Source organism: Eptatretus burgeri, chromosome 17 (genome assembly GCF_056783735.1).
Source record: "Eptatretus burgeri isolate ZD-2024b chromosome 17, Ebu_testis_v1, whole genome shotgun sequence".
Lineage (NCBI taxonomy): Eukaryota > Metazoa > Chordata > Myxini > Myxiniformes > Myxinidae > Eptatretus > Eptatretus burgeri.
In genome coordinates this window covers 57,263,799-57,271,283 of record NC_140977.1, presented here as the reverse complement: position 1 = coordinate 57,271,283, position 7,485 = coordinate 57,263,799, and the positions used below count along the sequence as shown (strand labels likewise).

Sequence of the window (7,485 nt, the reverse complement as noted above, 5' to 3'; positions counted from 1 at the left end):
TCGGACGTCAATATATCCAGTGTTCACAATGTGATTTATCAAATTTCTTTATATACAATGTTTCTTGTTGCATTTTTTTTGTGTCAAATTCACCTTCTGAGGTAGTCAGCTTTTGCAGAAGAGGGTTTTACATTGCAGACGCTGTTTTCTCAGAGTGGCATTACGCCTCTCAGCAGTGACGGTCTGTCGACGACAGACGTAATGACGTCAGCGAATGACCGATGATGTCATGACGTCATTACACCTCTCAGCGGTGACGTCACACGTCGCCATGCAAACGAATGTAAAAATTAGAAAATCGCCAAAAATTCCCAAACCTGTCCGTCTGGAGAAATCTCACATAGCCTATACTGTTCATTAGACCACAGACCACCCGCATGCCGAAAGTGGCAACAATCCATGTGGCAGTTTGAGAGGAGAAATGTCAAATTACGCACAGACGTTAACAGAAATAATATATAGGATATATGTGTGTGTGTGTATATATATATTCTTCTTCTTTCGGTTGCTCCCGTCAGGGGTTGCCACAGCGGATCATCCGTATGATCCGCATAGTGATTTGGCACATGTTTTACGCCGGATGCCCTTCCTGACGCAACCCTGGTCGCCTCTTACGACACAGGGATATGGTATACCTATTTTAACCGGGATATATATATATATATATATATATATATATATATATATATATATATATATATATATATATATATATATATATACAGTATATATTGTTGCGGGCCGGCGGGGTCAGGTGAGAAGACCACGAGGTGGTGGAAGCTATGTGGATTCCCACCAAACCCCCCCATAATTGTAGGGTGTCACTCACGGATAAATCCGTGACTCGGCGGGTCGCTAAACCGACCATAGACGCCAATAACTCAACCGCGTAACCTAGGGTCCTCCCGTCCTTGGAATCGGGTTACCTAATTAACCACGCGGTTTAACCACCAGGCAACCACGCCCTCGGTAGACCTTGTCTGAAACGGATCACTCTACCAGATCGGATGCAGTCGAGCGGCACTGCCAAGGACGTACCGGCAAAAGTAGGAACGGATCGTTGGAAATAAACACCCGGCTAAACTTAGATCCGAACCATGCTGGACCAATGAGAGAAAAGACAAAGGCGAGCTGGGAGCATTTCGACAACGATTATTTATTTACAGCAAGCAAGGAAAAGCATGTGGCACAACAAAGGTTTATTGGGTATGTAATGCAGGGAAAGAGGAGAGGGGTGTGGGGTGCAGCCATAATACAAGCAACTTACTAAGGCAGACACAGTGCAGACTTGATGCAAGATTATTCACAGTAACAACAATAAAAGATCTTCTACAGGCTTACTTAACAGACAGGCGCCAGCACACTCAGACACTCACACAGAAATAGGAACCCCAATGAAAAAGTGACTTTTGCAGCCAGGAAGGGAGAGGGTTGAGGTTATAGCTTTCGGTACCTGGGCATTTAGGGGGGGGGATGATCCGTGGTGCGGTACCCGACAATAGTCCAGTTGTTCTGGCCACAGCCGCATGTGTGGAGATTGTGTTCCGAATAGGAGGAGCTTGAGTGGAGAAGGGAGGAGTCCAGAGGGCGAGGGTGGAGCAGTAGGTGGGACCAGGCAGGAGGCAGTTCGTCGAGGCGGGACGTGGGCGGAGTCAAGATGCAAGAACACTCCATGTGAAGAACACCCACACAGAACACAACACCCCTACACGGAGAGTTTCTCTTTGTTTTATAGAGCCCGGAGCTCGGGGGAGGGGCCATGCTGAATCCGACGTCATCACCTGAGTCGGCGTTCTGACTGGCCTCGACCCCTCACGTGGTCTGCCATCCTGGGCCGGGTTTTGGCCAGACTCCGGTATAGCCCATACACTTGGGTGCGAAAGCGTACGTGACACGCCGCACATGTCTGGCCTCAGGTAGACAGTGGAAGCTCAAAGCGCCAGTCTACTCTATAGTGCACGTTGCGATTTTGCCTCAGAAGTGATTGTTGGGGAGGGTACCGTGGGTTGTCATGCTGTGGTAAGCGAGACGAGGGGCAAGCGAGGAAGATTCACCTCAGAAAAGAAAAGGTGGGAATAAAATAAAAGGGAAAAATGATTTAATAATCCTAACTAAAAGCCCATCGCAACGCACTCCATTGTCCTCCCACTACACAAAAGGAAGGGATCTATGTGCACGTATATTAATGGCATAACTGACTCGGGACAACTATCTGTTGTATGCATGCGGTTCCGAGAACCGCAACAATATACAGGGTGTCCCAAAAAAATATACAACTTTTCATCTGCAAAGAGGATGGTCGTAACATTTTTTTTTTAAGATATATGGCTGGATAGAAAGCTGAAAGGTTGAAGTTTATTGTACCAATGTCAAAATTGCCACCAAAATTTAAATAATGGTGTAGAATCGTCGTTTTCTTTTCGACCACATGTTCGACGTCGTCTCCACGTTGTCCGATCACTGCCTGCAAACGCGTTGTCATGTTCTCCATCACTTTGGGAAACGTTTCCTGAGGAATGTTCTGGATTTCTCGGTGGATGTTTTCCTTCAGCCGATCAAGAGTCTAAGGCCTAGGGTTTCCATAGATCCTGTCCTTGAGATACCCCCACAAGAAGAAGTCTGGAGGAGTAAGGTCAGGGGAATACGGTGGCCACTCAACGTCTTCGTAGATGGAGATAAAGCGGCCCTCAAAATGTTGGTTGAGAAAACTCCTTGTTTCCCTGGCTGTATGGGGTGGTGCCCCATCCTGTTGGAACCACTGGGTTCTCATCTGGATCAGGTTGTTTCTCCTAGGGGCCTGAGTATGCAGCTCAGGCAGATAGAATTCCTGAATCATTTCGCGATAGTTCCTCTGGTTTACCGTGCGAGTGCGTCCCTGGTCATCTTCAAAGAAGTATGGACCAATTATCCCACACCAACCAACCGCCACCCACATGGTGACTTTGAGAACAGATCGAGGCACCAGTTCAGTTGATGCATTACCAGGATTTTCAGTTCCCCAGTACCGAAAGTTTTGCTTGTTTCCCTCCCCGGACAAGTGAGCATGGCATTCGTCCGTAATGTGAAGTTTTTTGAGGAAGTCTGCATCTTCCTCCAACTTTCCTGAGAACCAATTTGCAAAGTCTAGTCATTTGCATTTCTGTTGATCAGTAAGCACCGTTTCCGTTTGAATTTTGTATGGAAAGGCATGAATGTCTTAGCGAAGGATCCACTGAACGGTGCTCTTATGAATGTTTGTCTCGGCAGAAATTCGTCGAATCGATTTTTTTGGACTCTGAACGACCGCCTGTCTCACCATTTCCACATTTTCTTCACTACGACCTGTCCTCTTCCGACCACTGTGACCCTTGTGAAGGTCACAGATGGTTTCCAAATTGGTAAACTTTGCGATAGTGCACTTTATTGTCCGAAAGTTTGGTGCATGGCACAAGTGGATCCCGAAATGTCTCGAGTAAAGACGTTACACCTGTATGACACTTTTCGTCTGGTGCCAAAGTTCAACAATTTTCGTCCGTTGTTGTACGGTCAGTCTTGGCATTTTTCTGGCGCTTGCTTGGTATCAAAATAAACTTCAGGGTCTCTGCAACAAGAAATGAAGCATTAGTGACAAAATTACTGCTTTTTTAGGATCAAACGAAGCATTTTAAAAGTTGTATATTTTTTTGGGACACCCTATTTATTGTTACGGCTGTGGAAATTCGCAATACACCATAAAGGGTCCTTAGATCAGTTATGACGCTAAGTTCATGTGTGGTTAGCCCAAACCCGTTGTATAGAGGGAATATATGTGATCCATTCAGGCTGCGATTCTTCAGTTAGCCGTTTTTCTTTTGCTGTCATTATTTTGGTGCAACAACACAACAACGAACATCGCCACAACCAACTTCTCAACAACGACGCCATTCACACCACGACGCCACCTTCAACAACTACACCACCACCATCTTCGCCACTCGCCATTCAACGCGCACCGCGCGGTCATGATCTCCGCCTGATGGGTGAAAGGAGCGGGGTGGCAGCAGCAAGGGCGCGGAAAGACAACTCCCGCCTGAATCTTGAGCCGGATCGTCATCGCGCTTGGTGAGAAGGGGGAGGGGTGGTGCTGCTCGCTCCCGATTGGGGGATGCACGGTGTGACGCGGCCAGGGAGGAGGAACGCCCCCCTTCGAGATTTTTCTGGAAACGCAGCGAAGGGGGGGGGGTGGAGCAGGAACGGGGCGGAGTGAAGGGCGGGGCCCCACCTTACAAAAAGGCGAGCGCAAGGCGGTTGGAGAGCTGGTCGTCAAATTAGGTCTGGTTTTTGTCTTGGTCTAGCCTGGTCGGTGGTCCCGGTTGTTGTTCCCGACTGTCGAGTCAGAGGATTGTCGGTGTCAGAGGGTCAGTCGGTGCGGTCTCGAGACCCCGATGGTGAGACGGAGTGCCTGCCATTTCCCCCCCCCACCCCCCGTCCTCACCGGGATAGCGGCGAAAGTTCCGTCCGTTCGTTCCCGAACCCCGTACGTGGCGTCAAACGGCCACACGTGCCGGCGCGAGGTACGAGCTCGCGGACCACGCCGGAGGGGCTCGGAGTTGAGGTCGCGCAAAGGAGGACTCGACGACACGCTCAGGGAAGTCGCGACTTCCTTTTCTTTTGGGGTTCTGTGTAAATGTATGTGTGTGGCGCCAATCCGTAAAGTAGAAACTGATTAAGTGCTTGTACATTGCCTTTTATTCGGTTGTAGCTCTGCATCGTTCCTTGCTTGTGTTTGCTTGCTTGACTGTATACGTGTATTGTTTTGTATAACTGTGGCCTATTAGAAATACGTGCTGCCGTGTGGCGTGAATAAATGTGCTTGTCCAATTGTTCCCCGTTTTGCTGCTTCCATTCCTTTGTTTGAATTTCCATCTTGCATCACGTAAGGAATTGATAGTGGGTGTAAGTTCTCGATAAATAATCTGAACCGTCGAGGTCGACGATAACTCCGCTCGGTTATCCCTGCAGTACGGAACGAGCCGCTTAAGTGGTTCGTGTCCGGAGTCGACCTGCGGCGTGGTAGAACTCCTCGTTACGCTACCCACGTGGGTACTTAGGTAAATCGACCATTCGGCGATCGGACCCTATTTCGCGCGGGTAGAATGCGGACTGAGTTGTGGTGAGGTTAAACCCCCACCCGTGACTAGCTCCCGGCGTTGTTCCGAGAGGGTCATGACTGAATTGCACGTTCAGTGGGCGAAGCGGCCGCTTATTGGTTAAAGGCCGTTGTTCGCACGCTGGCGGGGCGCGAATTCACAACAATATGTATGTATGTATATGTGTGTGTGTGTATATATATATATAAATATATATATATATATATATATATATATATATATATATATATATATATATATATCTTCATCTTCTTCTCCTTCTTCTTCTTTCGGCTGCTCCTGTTAGGGGTTGCCACAGCGGATCATCCGTATGATCCGCATAGTGATTTGGCACATGTTTTACACCGGATGCCCTTCCTGACGCAACCCTGGTCACCTCTTACGACACAGGGATATGGTACACCTATTTTAACCGGTGATATATATATATATATATATATATATATATATATATATATATATATATATATATATATATATATATATATATATATATATATATATGTAATGAATGTCATCAGTACATATGCCCCACATATGGGGTGTGCGATGGAGTATAAAGAAGATTTCTGGAGTGAGTTAGATGAAGTGGTGGAGAGTGTATCCAAGGATGAAAGAGTGGTGATTGGAGCAGATTTCAATGGACATGTTGGGGAAGGGAATAAAGAGGATGAGGAGGTGATGGGGAGGTACGGTCTCAACAAGAGAAATGTGGAAGGGCAAATGGTGGTAGAGTTTGCAAAAAGAATGGAAATGGCAGTGGTAAACACATATTTCAAGAAGAAGGAGGAACACAGGGTGACATACAAGAGTGGAGGAAAGTGCACACAGGTGGATTACATCTTAAGTAGGAGATGCAACCTGAAAGAGATTAGTGACTGTAAGGTTGTGGCAGGGGAGAGTGTAGCTCGACAGCATCGATTGGTGGTCTGTAGGATGACTTTAGAGGTGAGGTTGAGGAAGAGAGTGAGGGCTGAACCAAGGACCAGATGGTGGAAGCTGAAGGAGGAAGACTGTTGCGTGAAATTTAGGGAGGAGGTGAGACAGGCGTTGGATGGTGGTAAAGATGGGTGGGATGATTGGGCAACGACAGCAGAAGTTGTGAGGAAGATAGCTAGGAAGGTACTTGGTGTGACATCTGGACAGAGGAAGGAAGATAAGGAGACTTGGTGGTGGAATGAGGAAGTACAGGAAAGTATAAGGAAGAAGGGGTTGGCGAAAAAGAAGTGGGATAGTCAGAGAGATGAAGAAAGTCGGCAGGAGTACAAGGAGTGGCGTCGAAAAGCAAAAGAGGGGTGGCTAAGGCCAAGGAAAAGGCATATGACGAGCTGTATGAGAAGTTGGATACAAAAGAAGGGGAAAAGGATTTATACCGATTGGCAAGACAGAGGGACCGAGCTGGGAAGGATGTGCTGCAGGTTAGGGTGATAAAGGACGCAAATGGGAATGTGCTGACGAGCGAGGAGAGTGTGTTGAGAAGGTGGATGGAGTACTTTGAGGAGCTGATGAATGAAGAAAATGAGAGAGAGAGAAGGTTGGAAGAGGTGGAGATAGTGAATCTGGAAGTGGGGTGGATCAGTAAGGATGAAGTGAGGACTGCTATGAAGAAGATGAAAAGTGGAAAGGCGGTTGGCCCAGATGGTATACCAGTGGAGGCATGGAAGTGCTTAGGAGAGATGGCAGTGGGGTTGTTAACCAGATTGTTTAATAAAGTCTTGGAAAGTGAGAGGATGCCGGAGGAGTGGAGATTAAGTGTGCTGGTTCCGATTTTCAAGAACAAGGGTGATGTGCAGAGCTGTGGAAATTACAGAGGGATAAAGTTGTTAAGCCACACCATGAAGTTGTGGGAAAGAGTAGTGGAAGCTCGGTTGAGAGGAGAGGTGATGATCTGTGAGCAGCAATATGGGTTTATGCCAGGAAAGAGCACCACTGATGCGATGTTTGCTTTGAGAATGTTGATGGAGAAGTATAGGGAAGGCCAGAAAGAGTTACATTGTGTGTTTGTGGATTTAGAGAAAGCTTATGATAGGGTGCCAAGAGAGGAGTTGTGGTATTGTATGAGGAAGTCGGGAGTGGTGGAGAAGTATGTGAGGATCGTGCAGGATATGTATGAGGACAGTGTGACAGCGGTGAGGTGTGCGGTAGGAATGACGGACCGGTTTAAGGTTAAAGTGGGATTGCACCAAGGATCGACTCTGAGCCCTTTCCTGTTTGCAATGGTGATGGACAGGTTGACGGACGAGATCAGACTGGAGTCTCCATGGACCATGATGTTCGCGGATGACATCATGATCTGTAGGGAGAGTAGGGAGCAGGCTGAATCGAGCCTTGAGAGGTGGAGGTACGCACTGGAGAG

At 47.5% G+C, this 7,485-nt stretch overlaps 1 protein-coding gene across 1 annotated transcript in view; it reads left to right on the top strand.

Annotated features, from left to right (window-relative positions):
* Positions 1 to 7,485, top strand: part of LOC147010205 (harmonin-like) — a 67,578-nt gene that overhangs the window by 1,055 nt on the left and 59,038 nt on the right.